At 40.8% G+C, this 18,009-nt stretch overlaps 1 protein-coding gene across 1 annotated transcript in view; it reads left to right on the top strand.

Annotated features, from left to right (window-relative positions):
- CNTROB (centrobin, centriole duplication and spindle assembly protein) overlaps positions 1-18,009 on the top strand; it is a 1,846,056-nt gene that overhangs the window by 1,334,538 nt on the left and 493,509 nt on the right. The gene's annotated exons all lie outside the window — the stretch shown is intronic.

Below are 18,009 nucleotides of genomic sequence, written 5' to 3'. Positions count from 1 at the left end.
TTATACAGAAGATACCTCAGATTCAAGGCTGGCTGAATGCATTACCAATTCTTTGCACTGCCTTTTGGCTTATCTACTGTGCCTAGGGTCTTTACAAAGTTCCTGGCACCAAGAATTGCATTCTGCAGACAGAGGAATACAAATATATCCTTACTTGGGCGACTGTCTAATTCAAGCAGAGAACAAGGACAATCTTCTACAGCATCTGGCGTTTGTGAACAGACTTCTAACATGCCTAGGGTACACAGTCAATGAAAATAAATCAAAACTAGTACTCTCTCAAGAGATAATATTCCTGGGTGCAAGCTTAAATACAACTGCCCAGATGGCTTATCTCACCCCAGACAAACAAAGGCAACTGACTACCTATTTCATAACATTGGCAACAAAGGCCCAGTTATCTGCAAGAAAAACTCTGTAGGCTTTGAGCTTCATGGCATCCTGCATCCTACTAATTCCATATGCAAGACTGCATATGAGGAAACTTCAGTGGTACCTAAAAAGTGTTTGGACTCAACATTGCCACAGCCTGGAAACAATGATTACTCTCATTCTCTGCCTACAATAGGAGTTTCGATGGTGGGCAAAGGCTTGTCACCAAAACAAGGGACAGCCATTCATATTACCCCAGCCAGGCAGACACTAACAACGGATGCATCAGATTATGCCTGGGGGGCCCACATGGCAGGAAGATGCATTCAGGGCATATGGTCCTCAACTCAAATGCATCTACATGTCAGTCAAAAAGAGATGCTAGCTGTTCAGAATGCCCTGACAGCCTTCAAGGACCTACTTCATCTGGGACAACTACTGATAAAGACAGACAACACCACGGTCATGTTGTATATAAACAAGCAGGGGGGCACACATTCTTACCCCCTTTGCAGACTAGCCATGATAAGTACATCTGCAGGCACAATTCCTGCCAGGAAGGAAAAATACTCTGGCAGACGAACTAAGCAGAAACCTCATGGATCCCCATGAGTGGCAGCTGGATCCACAAGTCTTCAGCATGATAACAAGGAAATGGGGATGCCCGGACATAGATCTATTTGCCTCCCCTCACAACTACCAACTAAAAAGATTCTGCACAAGGATTTATCACAGACAAGCATGGAAAGTGGATGCCCTATCTTTCAGCTGGAAAAAAACTATCAGTATATGCATTTCCCCCACTGCCTCTGCTCCCCAAGTTACTCCTAAAGGTCAGACAAGAGAAGCCAAAAATGATACTGATTGCCCCAGACTGGCCCCGCCAGTACTGGTTTCCAATCCTAAAGAACTTGTCTCAATGCCCAGCTTGGACCTTACCTCAAATATCTCATCTACTGTCCCAGCAAATCAGTCAAATCCTGCACAGCCAACATGGCAGCATGGCGGATAATGTAGTCATACAAAACACGCCTCTCAGTAAAGCTGTGATGGATGTCATTTTGGATGCCAGAAGGCCTAGTACTAGAAAATCTTATGCTGGAAAATGGAAGAGATTCTGTGCATGGAACCAGGTACAAGGAACTGATACAGCTGTGCCAAATATTCCTCAGATTTTACAATACTTAACTGAGATGCTGGACAAAGGCCTATCTTTTTCTTCTATTAAAATTCATGCCTCTGCCATTTCGGCTCATTACAATACAGAGCCACCAATTTTTTCTCATCCCTTAAGGCAGTACCTCAGATGAGCCAAAAATTTAAGGCCTCCAAGGAGATCACCAATGCCTGCATGGGACTGCAACTATGTCTTGGAAAAACTCACCCTGCCTCCTTTTGAGCCAGCTGCTACTGCTGATATAAAGTTTTTATCTTGGAAAACAGCTCTGCTCCTAGCAATAACTTCTGCAAGATGAGTTTTAGAGCTACAGGCACTCATGGCTGTGGAACCTTTTATCATTTTTTATTCAGACAGGGTCTCTCTGAGGACAAACCCAACATTTATGCCTAAGGTGGTGTCCAGTGTGGCTCTTAACCAAACTATTCATCTGCCAACTTTTTATCCAAATCCACAGAACAAGGGGGAGAGAATTCTGCATTCTTTGGACGTACACAGACAACTTAGATTCTACTTGGACAGAACCAAAGTTTTCAGAAAGCCAGAGCAATTACTAGTGGCATATGCTGCAGTATCACAAGCAAAGGCTATCTCAAAGCAGACTATTTCAAAGTGGATAGGTCACTGCATTCGTTTCTGCTACTTACACCATGGCAAGCCAGTGCCTAAGGCCGTTAGGCTACATTCAACCAGAGCTGCAGCCACTTCAGCAGCCTTTCTCAGGAGAGTACCAACCAAGGCCATTTTAGAGGCTGCTACTTGGAGTTCAGTGCACACCTTTACAAGGCACTATCATCTGCCACTCTACTCTAAATCCAGGGCAGGCTTTGCCACTGCAGTTCTGCAGGGCCTCATAGCCGCTCCTAACGCTGTTTAGCTCCAGCCTCCCAACCATAGCTTTGGGACTCTAACCAAATGTAAATACTGCAATAGTGAAACATGAAGAACATAATAGTTGTTTACACTTACCCTAAATGCAGATGTTCGAGTGTATTCACTGTTGCAGTCCAGGTTACCCACCCGCCATCCCCCTTTCTTCTGATGGAACCTATCTTTCCTTCTCTGATTTATGCAACCTATGTGGTGTATTTGCTTGTAGATGAAGGTAAAGTTTATATTGGTGCATGTATTTATAAATATATATATATATATATATATATATATATATATATATATATATATATATATATATATATATATACATTTTGGCTACCCTTTTAGGGGGCAGCTGACATCTGGGGCAAGAAAAACTAAAGAAAATGGCGTCAGCCGCATCTTTTATACCCCTGACGTCAGGGAAGGGGTGACAGCAGCCGACTCAGGACTTTGGATTTCAGGCCGACTGAGGGCAACCTGCCAGCAGGATTACCCAAATGTAATGACTGCAGTAAAGCCGTGTTAAGAAAATCCTACATCTTGGTGGAGACCAGAGCGCAATCATGTAGTAGGAAGCATTAGGCTGAGAAACCACTCTGCACTCCTACACAAGGGCCAGGAGAACTTACACAAGTCAGTTGTCCTCCAAAAAGAAAACGTCAGACTTGTGATTTATGAGAGCCTTTTTATTTAGAAAAAGAAAATGAAAAAAATTGGAGAGACATTCTGGGTTGTTTTACATTACTTGTGATGAGACTGATTGTTTGGCTTATGTTAAACAAGTTTAACAGCAGAAGTTAACATTACTGTTTGTTAGTGGGAACATTATCAATCCACTGCTCTGCTTGAGTGTTTGACATATTGCTACTGGCTTCTCACATCATTTGTTTCTTATTAGGCAGTTTTAGTACATAAAAATGAAGTCTGCAATTTACATTTCTCCTTTTTTTGTTCAAGACATTGACAAGTATCAGACTTCCATGATGGCTGCACATTGAGTAACAGCTTAATTCTAGCTCTCCCAGTGTGAAAACAAAAACTCAAGAGAAGGACAGTAGACTTGTGTTTATGGGTAGATTTCAGTAACTGGCTAGTAAGTGTGCTGTCTGGATGCCAGGAAGAAAGATACAGAGGACCTGGAAAAAATAAGCTACAATAATTGAGGAAGAAACATTGACTGGGGAAAGTTATGCAGCTGTAATCTACTGACATGAATTCTGGTCACCTACAGGAAGATGTAAAATAACTGCACACAGACCTGGTTAAAATAAATGAAACAGTGATGTAGTATATCAACACAAGCAACAAAAGGCCGGAAAAACTCGAATAAGCTTTAAACAGATACTCAGATGAGATAAAGCTGCAACACTCAGAGGTCAAAATGAAGAAAATGCTGGCTGAATATGAGACTGCTCAGGAAGAGATGTTCAAAAAAATAACAGAATTAGAGGACAGACAGCACATAGGGAAAGCTTGAGATTTTCATCTATACCAAAGAAGCTGAAAAGAACAGACTGCATTAATTTTATGAAAACACAAATAAGCAACTGGTATTCTACAGCAGTTGTTAATTGAAAGGCACATCGTGTGTATGCTCCAAACCTGGCTGTTTGAAAGCAACCTAGACCTTTAATAGTAAAGATACAATCCTACCAGCCAAAAGAGTTGATTCTGACAAAACTGTGGCAGGAGGACAAAGTACTAAAAGTGAGAGATAGAGTATTTGTGGAAAATTAGTTATTGTACACCAGGCAGAAGAGCAACAAATTTATTCCACTATTCAGGGACTGTTGAGATGCAGGTGTGAGATTCAAACTGCTGTACCCAGCTGTCTTCAAGGTATTCTTCCCTGGAGGGACAAAATCATATTTTGATGAAGTACATGCTATGGAGGAAATACAAACATTTGTCCAATAAAAACTAAGCTGTGAAACAGAAGGAGATTCTGCTTCTTGTTCTTCTGATGATAAAGACCACAGAGAGCCTGTACCTGTGAAACTTTAAACAAGTTTCAGTGGAAAATGTTGGGAGACAAGGAAGGGGGTACAACAGTTGACTAGAAGAATCCAAGTGTATGTTGGAAATGAAGCAGAGACAGGATTTGGGAGATGAACAGGAATAAAACCAATAACAGTATGGGTTTATAATGCAGTAATTTGTGAAATATGACATTAGAAAATCTGGAAATATTGGACGTTTTCAGAATTTGTTGGACTTGTCAGGGAGTCTAAAACATATGCCGTACTTCATGTCATTAATGTTTGGAAAAGTGCTTTGGTGAGGGGAAGAGGAGGGAGAAAGTTAACTGTAAGTAAAGATTTTTTTCTCAGCAATATTTTTCTGGTGTGTGATTTTCTTTACATGCTGCAAAGTAAAGTTTTCTCGGTTATTTTTGTAAGTGTAATAGGAATTGTAGACCGGTGCTGTTCTTTTCTTTTTCACTTCTGTTCTTTTTCCCTTCCTCTCTTCTTGTTCAGTTTTAAGAAATGTACGCACTGCAGTTTTAAAGAAAAAGCCTGGTTAAAAACGTATGACAAAAGAAAAAAAATAATGTGCTTTTTCTCAGTCTTGCATAGAGGAATGACTGGATTAAGACTTTAGATTGATCTGGTAACAAGTTTTAAGAGAAAGAAAGTAAATGAAAAAGAATATTGAATATTATGAGGCTTTTATTTAGCAAATACGTTTTCTTATTAGCAATTCTGCAGCTGGTCTTCATGTTTCTATGGAAACAACCAGCTAAAAATAAACTGGCTGCCTAGTACTCTTGTGTCCATGGAGACAATCTGATAAAGAGAAACTGGCTACAGTCTGTTGGAGAGTGATTGGGTGATGGGGGAGAAATTAGAATATTAATGTTCTCTGAAAGCATTCAGGAGTTTCCCAGCTGGGACAGCTATAAAGCTAAAACAAAACTACTTAGCACTTAGAAGCACAGGCTGTATCATGCATTTTAGCATGCATAACCTTTCTTTTAGGTTAACTCAAGTCTTTGAGTTTGGCTGTCAGTGTGGGACTTTTTTTTTTCCTGTTAAGAGGGTAAAACTTCAATATTTGAAGCCGTACATAGTTTTGTCTGTTAGTATTAAGTTAATAGGTTTTAGGGGGTTAGGTGGTTTGTTTTAGCCTCTCTGGTTCTTCCACCCTTTGAACCAGAATCATCTTGTCCCCTGAAATTTCTGTATTGGAAAACCCTCTTCTTGATTGCCATCACCTCAGCTAGACGGGTTTCTGAATGACACACGTTATCTATTCCACCCGCCTTATCTCATCTTCCACAGAGTTTTTCTTAGAACCAATCCCTCCTTCTTGCCAACTGTATGTTCAGAGTATAATTTAAATCATTCCATCCAGCTTCCTGTATTCTTCCCCAATTATGGCAATTAGGCAGAGTATAGACTCCACCAATTGGATATTCATAGACAATTATGCTTTTATATAGACAGGACCAAGAACTTTAGCAAATCAGATCAATTGTTTGTATCCTTTGCTGACAATAAACAAGGTTCTCCAGTTTCAAGTGACCTTATCAAAGTTGCTGTCAGACGCAATCATCTATACTTTTGATTTGCATATCAAAAAGCTTCCAGGGAAAGCCAGAGGACACTCAACCAGTGCCTTGGCTACCTCTGTTGCTTTCCAAGCCAAATTGCCTTTAGATTCAATCTGTGCAGCAGCAGCATGGGCAAATCCTCATACCTTTATCACTCATTACAAAGTGGATGTGGTCTACCAGAACCGGGCATCCTTTGGTTCCATGGTCCTGAAGAGTTTGTTCCAGTGAGCTATCCAAGAACCAGGTGCTGGGGATGCGGTCCCAACCAGCAAGAACAAATGCAAGATTGGGACAACATAACATAAAGAAGTTATGTACCTACCAGAACGTTCCATGTTTGTTGTCCTTCATCTCGCCTTCCTTCTTGCATCCCCCTCCTCCCCCCTTCCTGGAAGATAGAGAGGAATTCCTTCATTGGTTACACTGGCTGAGTTTCCTGTTGACATAACAGGTTAGTTTACCATGCTTTGTCATTCTTTTTTCCTCCTTAACCTTTGCGTGTGGATTGTTCCATTATACACAAGTTTTCCTTTTGTGTAAGAGCTTAGTAAAATTTGCATTTTACTTTTATGGTCTAGTGTGGGCTATCACAAATGAGATCTGGGTAGCTACCGCTAGGCATGCTGGGATAGGGGTTAGCCTCGAGCCAGTATAAGCTCTCGAGCTCTAGTAAAAGGGCCGAGTCAGAGCTGAACCCAACCAACCAGCAAAAAGGAAGGCAAGATGAAGGACAACAAACATAGAACATTATGGTAGGTACATAACTTCTTTTTTTTTTTTTGGTGAAGTCCAGATATTAAGTAGGATTAAAATATAGACAGATATGAATTTTAGTTGGTACAAACTGGCCAGCTGCTAGAGAAGAATAAAGGAAGTGCACCATGCATTCCATCCACAGCCCCTTTTCCTGTTTTGCACATAAGGTCGGGGTGTCATTTCGACAGTGACAATCATCTAAAGCTAAAGTTCACACCACCGGGTGGCTACCCCTACCATAGCTGTTCTTCCATGACACATACTCGCATGCACATTCATACCTATGGCCAGTTTTAATGTAATCCAGTCAACCTGCTTTATTTCTTTGGAATATGGGAGGAAACCGAAGCACCCAGAGGAAGCCCACCACAAACACAGGGATGACATGCAGTCTGTGTACAGAAGGCACCCCAGCTGAGAAGCAAACCGAAGAACCTCTTGGTATGAGGTGATAGTACTACTGTGCCGCCCAAGTACACCATGCATTGACAGGTATTAATAAAAATAAATAAATAAGACAAATAGAGCTTTGCTAAGATACATTGTAGCTTCTGAAAGTCATAAAACAATAAAATACTTCCACTCTTCCTGCAGGAGCTAATAAACCATTCTCTGGCACAGACATTTCATCTCTGGCTGCAATCAGAACTGTAAGGTACAATCTTTATGGTTTAAATTAAGTAATTTAATTTCATACTATTTTTCAAAATTAGCTTGACTGAAATTAACCTTTTCTGTTCCAGTATCCTCTGCTACAATACATTAATTTAAATAGTTATAATACAGTCTGACATGCAAGTGTATTTCTTTTTCTGTCCAGCAGGACACATTGTTGGTGCACTTTTAACACAAGCAACTTTACAAATGCATTTTCAACACAGCACCTGTATGAATCAGCTGGATATACAAATAACACACACACACACACACATTTTTTTATACAAAACTCCAGCTAGCTATGCTGGCATATGTTGCACATCCACTGCCCAACTTCTCCTGGCATAGCTGGTAATACCTCACATAATCAAATTTATAATTACCAATCCTTTCATCCAGGTTATACTTGAGGAGGGTCTGGGAATAGTTTGCTTGAGATCCAAAGGAAGCCTGTTCCTTAAAAGAGGGATTCTCTGGGTTATGTATGAATCTACTCACTTTAGTTAAGTAACCCCTGCATCATCCTCCGAAACCTCAACCGTGAAAGGTCCATAAACTGAACATCATCACGTTATCATGCAAGCACCACGAAAGAACCTCGGCGCATGCAATTCTTCCCACAAAAAGAAAAAAAAAACAATGTTTTGCAGGGGGGAAGCCCCCCGCTACCCCCAGTGTTGTGGGCTGCTTCCCTCACACCTCATGCTACTTATATATACTAACTCATACATTGCATCACATCTATGAAAGGATGTATTCCTTAACCCCCAAGAATTGTGCAATTTGTCACTCCTGTCAACCATCTGTTTAGGCAGTCGTATGTGATTGACTAAACAGACGTCAACCAAGAACACATTAGACCAAATGCATGCCGGCTATATATGCCAGCAGGTCCTATTTACATTTTGGTGGAAGTTAAGCTGTATTGCCAAACATCTAGAAACAGCACTCATTACTAAACTGCCCAAACACTCTATGCCTTAAAACAGTTCACACTTCTGTCTTGTTTCCATCCTACCCACTCTTGGCAAGATGCTTACAAAAATCATTTATATTTAATTCTCAACCTACATTTAGCGATACCATATCCTTATCCTTAACACTATGGTTAATGCTGTTCTGTTGCTGGACAGATGATTTCCCTTTAGGGGGAAAGAAGTCCACTTTACTTTTCTGACACAAGTACTTTTCCTGAAAAAATATTTATTTAAAAACTACGAAAAAGTGTGAATCCCATTTTAAAATTTGTTTCTCTCCTTTAAGACTATGAGGAATATTATGGCATATATTTCCTCTTCTGAGGAGCAGTCTCCCTTGTGTAGTAATTATGAGGAATATTATGTAGTAACTATGAGGAATATTATGGTGTCTTTTTCCTCTTCTCCCTTGTGTAATGATTATGAGGAATATTATGGCATCTGTTTCCTCTTCTCCCTTGTGTAATTTGGTCGCTGCTTTGTCTCAAGTGGTCACTCACTGTTTGAAATGTATGATTCTGCTGATGCCACTTCCAGGGCTGCAGCCATTGGAACTGTTAGGACTAGGTATGCTTGGCTGCATTATTATGACAGAAATTAAATTTTGAATTCTCCCTTTCATACACAGGTTTTCAACCCTCTACTGTTAGTCCTTAAAAAGTGTGAAAAGAGATGTTAGCTCATTCAGGGAATCTATTGGATTCTTCAGCCTTCTTTCTCCAAGATTATCAAGGGATTTAGTGCTATATTTATAACCTTCTTTAAAAAGCAAAAGTAAACAAACAAAGAAAAGTTTCAAAAGCAGTGGCAAGGAGATGTGAGAAAGAAATGAGGAACCTCCCAGAACAAAGGGTGGTCGAATAAGTCTGAATGTCTGTATACAATTTTCCCTTGCCTACCCCCACCCTGACAAACCCTTAATCCTTCCAGAAAGTATTTACTTCCATTTTTCTCTTTGACAAAAGACTGATGGATTCTGAAAGTAATCAGCCATGGTTACAGATGTCAGTAGGAGACTCTCCCTCCTTCTTGAAGGATTCCTCCCCATTCACCAGACCAAACTCTTCTTTTCTGGTATTCAGAATCTGCTGTCTTGGATGTGATGGAAGCAGTCTCGCCTCCTAAATTAGGAGAAATGTTTTTTTTCAGTAATGTATCTGGTGCCAAAGAAAGGAGATTCTTGGAGACCAGTTCTGGATCTTTTCTTTTTGAACTGTTTGTGATAATGCCCAGGTTCAGAATGTTATTCCTTCACAACTTGTTACCTCTCATTCCCAATTTGAGTTTTCTATTGATATTAGATTTAAAAGAAGCATGTCATCACATTCCTTTATTTGAGATTTCAGATGTTTTTTAAGGTCTTCTGTGTCTGGATCACATCATCAGTTCTTTGCATTACCCTTTGATCTATCCACTGCTCCAAGGGTATTCACAAAGTGCCTGTCTCCTGTGATAGCCTACTGAAGACTGCAAGGTATTTACATTTTCTTTATTTAGATGACTTGCCTGTCTTTGCAAAGTCTATTTAAAAGTGTCCGGACTCTCTCACCTGGGTGATGGCTGTCCTACACAGACTAGGGTTCCAGGAAAAAAAATACACAAGTTTCGTTTGATTCCATCTCACAGGGTTGCTATCCTGGGGGGTATCTCTTTGACACTTCAGTTCAAAGAGCTTTTCTTCCATAAGAAAAAAGTGGATCTTATCTAGATCTGTTCCCAAGTTTTTGCTCTTAGACTATGGGTTTACTAAAGGAATTTCACAGGATTTTTGGTCTCATGGCTTCTGTGATTCTCATGATCTCTTTTCCACGTCTCCACGAGAAATATTTAGTGGTACCTGAAATCTGTATGGTCTCAACATCAACATCCCCTGACATTTCAGATTCCAGTTTTGGGGTTTGTGAAAAGGAAGAGTCTTTTGTGGAGGGACCAAATCTAGCAAACTCCAAGTCTCCCATTTTAGCATCCAGCTCAGTGCAGTTTGTCACAGCAGATGCCAGACTTTTGGGGAGTAGTGTCTGTGCAGATAATATTGCAGGGTCTTTGAAACAGAAATGACAGACCAAAACATGTAAATGTAGAATAAAAATATAACAAACATTGTTAGTCTGTCTAAACAAGCTATTTTTATATAGATGTTTTGGTTTCTGTTTAGACAACAGTATACAAATTTTAACTTGTTTTTCATGTCTGGATTTAGCTAATCTCCATACACATCTCCTTAAATGTCAGTGCAGTCTCTTCTTTGCTAAATGAGCACTTAAATGTAATGTAGCATGCCAGACTGATGTTCATAGAAGAGCTTGGCACAGTCATCTACAGTTTGTGTGTGTGTATCTCTCTCTAGCTAACACACACACAGTGTCTGCCTCTGAGGTGCAGTCAAAGTTGCACATGACATGTTCCACATTAGCATTTTTCAAATGTTCTTTTAGCCAGTTGGAAATAAATTATGTACTTAATTTCTAGGCACAAATAGATATTTAAACACTCTTAATAGCAGTGACTTAATCACTCTGAATGAAAGGCACATTCCAGAACAAAAGTTTGACTAAATGCAAAACCTATGTTGGTCCAGTAAAAGGTATTCATCATGTTTGTATTCCAGTGTCTTTGGGTTTTCAGTTAGTGGAGTGAGAACATGTCTTTTTTTTTTTTTTTTTTTTTTAATTTCACGGTACTAAAATCCGCAGTTGTACCCGTTTCATTTTTTAACAAGGTAAACCCACTGGATACATATAACCTTTTTCAGTGGTAAAGCAAAGTACACTGTCTTTTTAAGTAGCTTGCTCACATCGGTTAGGTGTCTGTGAAAGGAATCAAACCCTGCACTCTGAAGTACAAGAAACAGTGTGTTAACATTTTACAGCTGCAGTCCTCCACACTAACTGCCATTAAAATATTTTCCTCTTTCAAAGTATAAATTCTGAAATGCACAAGTATTTTTCTTTTACAGTCATTGATTTATAACCCATGAGAAGTTATGAAAATCTGTGAAATTTACTAATTACACATCTGAAGCACTAACATGCACTTGTGTGTTAAGTCAGATATGTATAAAGCAAGAGAAATCAGTTACTATGTCAGCTTAATTATTCAAAATTCTGTTACTACTCATATAATGTAATGTGTAATGACTGATGGAGTTCTAAAAGTCTTACCATAAGTGTAAATGTATAAGCGGGGAACCCTGTCAAGAGATAATTTTACATGGGAATCTTGTATGTAATGGAAATATTGGCATTGGCAAACAGCACCTGCCTTTTAATTACTTTCGAACAGTATCAGGTGTCTGTCATCCTAAACTTCACTTGGATATGTTCTTAGGTTTATACTAGGCTAACAACTACCAGCCTCTTTACAAGTTTAGCCATGCAAGCCAACCCAGTTTTGTCCCAGAGTTCCTTGCATGCCTATATAGTGGGTATAAAATATCCAAAAGTACGACCAGCAAGTAGAGAAATATACCAGCAAAGTAAAAACAAAGCGTAAATATCAAAAAAGTATATGCTGGTATTCAATGGCCAAGTATCAACCACTTGTTATCTCAAAACATTCATGAAGAAAATCCACCACACTAGGAAGGTAAAGTGGAAACGAACAAATCTTTAATTGCAAGTAAGCGCTTTCACCCGTAGGCTTCTTCAGACTTTCATTGCTAACTGCAACATTGCAGTTTAAATACTCTATTGTGCAATATTATTGGTTAATTAATACAGTATAAAGAAGGCTTAAAGTGCTACATTAAAAATATACTGATAGTAGTAAATACATAGTTAAAACCATTTAATAAAACAATTATGAGTCTAAATGCTTCCTCTTGCAAAGTCTCTTATGAGTTACTTCAGAAGGGTATTCTGGAGAGGCTTTGAAAGAAAGGGATTCACCCAATGGGGCATCCTGAGGCCTAAGGTCGCCACGTTACTGTGGATGGTGTGGTGCTGAGACAGATGCCGGTGCCTTTGGGGGAAGTATGTCAGGACCCGAAAATGGAGCTGTCTGTGGAAGACAGCACTCTCCTCATCACCTGAAAAGCCCCCTGCCCCTAATCCAAGGAAACTTTTGGCTCCGAAGAGCCAGAAAGCATCCCCAGAAGCAAAGGAGTTGTCCCCAAGGCCAATGTAGGAGCCGAGCTCACCCCCCAAAGACCTGAGTGGCAAATTTGGATCCGACAAGTGTCCAATCAGACTCTCCTCCCTGGGCCCAACCAGAGAGCGTCGGCCTCTAGATTCCTCGAGTTTAGAAGAAACTGAGGATGTCAGAGCACATAGGATAGGTCTCTGCACCGACAGTTCCACTGCAATCAGTTCCAGACATTCCGGATGTGAGGTCCCAGGTTGACTCGGAGGAGGAATCGATGTTGAAGGGGTAGTCTTAGTTCCGAATCTCTCTGGGTTGAAGCCGACAGCAGTTTGGCAAGTGCCAGTGTCCTTAAAAGCCTCCGCACTACATGATCCACATCATCATCAGAAAGGCTCCTGGAGGACCGAGAGGAGGGAGCAGATCATCTGGCTGGTTGCAGAAGATGAGATCTTAAGGTCAGAGAAACTGACTCCGTAACTGAAACTCCATCGGCACCGACACAGAAGGAGCTGATGAAGGAGATTTTCTGGGCCCAGCAGTCTTCGGTTCCAAAGATGCCCTTTCGTCAATTTCTTAGCTGGCTCTGATTGACCAGAAGAAGGAGATTATCTCTTTCCCGACTTGTCGGACTTTGAGGAAGGAAACTTGGCTGATTTTGAAGTGCCTTAACCTTCTTCAAGTGCTTCACAGAAGGGGGGGGGGTCTTCAGTAAACCTCTCACAGTCAGTTTATTTTTCCTCTCAAATGGCACTCTGTGGCTGAAAGAGTGACAAATGGTGCAGGATTCTTGCAAATGAACTGCTCCAAGGCAGTATGCACAAATAGTGTGACCATCAGTTACAGACATTTTCTGGCTACACTTTCCACACTTTATGAACACAGAGGATCTAGTTGCCTTATGTTCCTTAGACATATTTAGTATACAATACTCAGTAGCAACAATAATAATAACAACTGCTTAACACTGTAGTGAAAAACCGAATACTAGAACTATATATATATATATATATATATATATATATATATATATATATATATATATATATATATATGTATTTTTTTTAACAGGAAGAACACCAAAGAACAACTTTAACAATTACAGCAGAATAAAGGAGGGGTGGCAGTTCCCCTAACTTAAACGAAGCTGCCTAGTTATAACGGGAAGGGAAGAAAAAAGGTAGCCCTCTAACTCAAATGAGCTGACGCTTTAAGTTAAAAGGGAAGACAGGAGTAAATAATTCACTTTACAAGACTCTCTAACTCAAACCAAGCTTGTATTCTATTCAAAATATACCGAAGGAAGCCCTCTAACTAAAAATGTGCTTGAAACAGTAAATTTTAGCCAGGATAGGGGAGGGAAACAAAGGCCTAGTGGTAAAAGCAACAGCCAGATGCAAAAAACCACAACAGTGAACACTGTAAACTAACTGACTATCTAATAAAACTCTAAAAGCTAGATTTTGAAAAGGCAAAAGACAAATTATTTCTGTAATAAGTAAAAGAATTTTCCTACTTAGCCAGAGCCAATATGGAAGCACCCGATCTTGTTTAGTGGAAAACGAGATCTGGGGAGCTTTCCTAGGGCAGGATGGGATAGGGATACAGCCACGAGCTAGTGGAAGACCTCAAGCTTTTGCATAAGGCCGAGTCGGAACTGAGGATCGTTTCCGAACCCAACAAGTGAAGAATGAAGGTTGAGATGGACAACACACATGGAATGTTATGGTGAGTACATAACTTCTTTTTTTTGTGCTCTCTCTCTCTCTCTGTCTCACAGATGCAGACTGAAAACATAACTTTTTGATGTGATGTTATCTATTTTCATTCATTCCTCAACTGTAGGGTTAGGATCCGACTCGGGTGCTTTGCCCCAAATCGTAGAATCTTTAACTCTAGAGGTCCTCCCTTTACCAATAATGCCCCACCAACCTAACATAACTCAGATCTCATTTGCTATCATTCCAAGCAGAAATAGATTATGAGCTCTCGATCTCTGGGTGTTGTCTAATCAATATTTTTGCTTTAAGTGAGTTTAATTTCACGAATTCTCTTTCCAAACTTTTTCCTTTGTAAAATGTATACATTAGGCCTTTTTTCTCATACTCATTGAGTACTTCTTTATACCATCATTGATGGTCTTTCCTTTCTGTACTAATCATAGTACTTTTTATTACTATTGTTGGTAATTCTTTCCCTTTTCTTTATTTCTTTATTTCCTTGTTAAAAAAAGTCTTTTTTATTCTTAAATTTTCTCTTATATTGAATTGTTTTCTAAATTTTGCTTCAACATTTCAGTATGTCAAACCATCTGGTTTCAGTGTGTGTGGCTTCTGGGCACAAGATTCTTAATTCGAACAACCACATAGACTGTATGTACTGTCTAGGTTTCACCTAGACATGGCTTGTGAAATCTGTAAGGGCTTCAACTTCCAAGCCTTGACTGATGGTAGGAATTAACTTGTACTTAGGGGTCTTATCCCTTCCAAACACTGTACTGATTATCTTCTGCATTCTTTGAATAGTCACCTAGATGAAATTCCAGACCTCCTTCAATGGCTTCCTCTCCAGGAACCTATCCATAGCAGATGTGGATAGCATGATGAGGAAGTTCATTAGGACACAAATTCAAATAGGAGTTCTCTTGGCTCCAACCCCTTTGGGTCCAGAGAGCTTTTGTAGGTCCACACTACCTTTAATATCATCTCCTCCAGTCTGTCCTTCAGTTTTTGGAGCCGTTTGATCTGAAATTCTTGGGAGCATCTTCATTGGATTTATTTCTTTACTCCAGTAAGTAGTTTCTCTGAGTCATTCGGCATCAAGTACCTTGGAGCTGGAGGACCCTCAGAGCAGAAGTGTTGAATCTAGCTTTGGGGTGTTGGAGTTGACTCTGAAACTGTCGGAGCCATCTCTTCCCTCAGAGCATCAGCATTAGATAGCTCGGTTCCATCTCCCTCTTCGAGACCCGATGATCCAACAGGGTCCTTTCATGGATCCATCAGTTTCTACTTCCCCTAGGTGCGCTCCGCCTTTGAGGTGGTGGAGAGAGTCTTCTCTATGCCTAGAGATCAGATGATCCTATCTTCCTTGGATCAGACCTCTGTATCTCATTCTGTTTTACATCCTGAGTCTCATTCATCCCATCCACAGGGGCAGCCAGCCCGAGTCAACTGCTAGTTCACCCATCAGGGTATCATCTCTTCTTATACATCCCTGGAGCATCCCACTGAGGAGGTTCCTTAGAAGGGAATGTGCAAGAGAAGGTACTTAGACTCTCCACAAGAGTGTGTCACTGACTACACTGATTTTGATAAGGGGGAAGGGTGCCCAAGATCATCATCTGATGATGTCTCCTTTGGAGACAACTTGGAACTCCTTAAACAAAGAAGTGGTTGGTCTCCTGATAACCCTTCCCAAGGGGAATCAATGTTTCTGGAGACTTTTGGGTCTGGCCCATGTATCTCCTGGGTGACCTCACCTGCAGATGAACTTATAGATCTGGTCTCTTAACAGGCATGGAAGGAACCAAACACTCTCATGCCCATTCCCAAGAGACAGACAAAATTTTTGCACCCCCAAGGCAATAAACACACACTGTGGGTGTGAACAAGAAGGGAAGACCCTTTCTGCTGTGAGCATGTGTTTTTTTACCCCTCAATGGTCCTTTTCTAGGAATCAATGAGGTGGCAGACAGATGATGATCAAAAAATTCCCAGGGTCCCTTTCAAGATCCATATGGAGATAGTTCACCCAGGGGCAGAGGGGGGAGCACCAGTGGAAGACACCATTCCCGTAGCAGAGGTGGTCTGCATAACCAGGGATCTAGAGATTCTTTCTCCGACAGACCCTATCAGCGCTCCTGAACAGAGGCACAGTTATCCACCTCTGGAGGAATCTGTTGTCCCTGCACCAGAGAGCCTGGCTAAACATCATAAAATGCTTATGGGTGCAGAGGACAATATCTAGAGGTTATTTTATACACTTTTCAAAGTACCCTCCAACTGTTCGGAAGAAAATCGCCAATTCACCAATGTTCTACCCAGTCAGAGGGAAACAGCTTCTCTAGAAATAAAAAAGCTACTAGAAAAAAGAATAATCCAAGAGGTTCCCCCAGACCAGAGAGAGTCTGGAACTTATTCAAGATTTTTTTTGGTGCCAAAAAAGAAGGGAGACTTGAGAACAATTTTGGATCTCAACAAACTAAATTTATCTTTTCAATATGCAAAGTTCCAGATGGTCACAGTTCCATCCATTCTGCCATTTGTAGACAAGGACAACTGGACGAGCTCAGTAGATCATCAAGATGTGTAGTATCACATAAAAATGAACAGGTGCTCCAGAAGATATCTATGCTTCCCACTTGTCAGACAGTAATTGTCAATTCAGAGGACTGTCCTTTGGTCGCTCCACAGCTTCCAGGGTGTTCATTAAATACATGGCAGTAGTAGCAGCTCACCTGAGACTCCTGGGGTTCGTAGTATTTCCATATTTAGACGACTGTCTCCTGACTGCTCCAACCAGGCATCAGCTGATTCAAGCAAGTGATTATTTACTCCAGCTATGCTCCCATCTAGGAGTATCAGTCAATTATAACAAATTTCAGCTCATACTGAGTGTGGAATTCACAAGTGCTCACTTGGATACAACCACCCAATTTTCTTCTTTCTGTACCTCCTGTAGAAACCATCCAATTACAGTCAGTAAAGTAATACAAAATTCTTTGCTTCTGGCACGGCTAATACTTCAAGCCTTGGGATCCATGGCAGCTGCAGTCACTTTGGTACCACTGGCCAGGTTCCATATGTGAATATTTCAATGGACACTCGCCACTCAATAGTCTGTACTCCAACATCCATTATCCATGCCAGTCAGAATTACTCAAGTGTGTGCAAACATTATCTTGTTTGGTGGATGCACTCCAGTCAACTCCACAAAGGCCGTCCTTTTGTTCTACCTCGGCCAAAGGCCACAATGACCACAGACACCTCTCTGCTCAGGTGGGGGCCAGTTCCTCAGAAGGACAGCCCAAGACACATGCTCTCCCGAAGAGGCCAAAACACATATAAGTGTCTTGGAGATGAAAGCTGCCCTCCTAGCATTGCAGGCCTTTCAAGACACTCCTCCCAATCAGGACTGTTGTGATCCAGACAGACAATATGTCAGTAGTCTGGTACATCAACAGACAGGAGGAACCAGATCTTACACTGTTTGTCAAGAAGCTATGAGAGTATGAGAATGGGTGATCTCTTACAGTCGTTTTGTGATGATAATGTACACCCCAGGGAAATGCAACATGATTGCAGACCAGTTAAGCAGGTCCATTCTGATGCCTCAATATCAGCGTGGCAGAGATGGTCTTCCCTCAGTAGAACCAACCATGCTGCAATCTATTCACCTCTCCCGTCAACAGCAAATGCAGCAAGTTCTTTGTTTTGCCCCCCCCCCCCACTGGGGGGAATCACTGAGAGATGCTCATCATGCCTTTCCCCCCTGGTCTCCTGTATGCCTGTCCCTGGTTACCTCTCATCCTAAAATTTCTACAGAAAGCATCTCAATTG

The sequence above is a fragment of the Protopterus annectens genome, chromosome 7.part0, assembly GCF_019279795.1.
Source record: "Protopterus annectens isolate FY-2018-M chromosome 7.part0, PAN1.0, whole genome shotgun sequence".
Classification (NCBI taxonomy): Eukaryota; Metazoa; Chordata; order Ceratodontiformes; family Protopteridae; genus Protopterus; species Protopterus annectens.
This window is presented reverse-complemented; position numbering and strand designations above follow the sequence as displayed.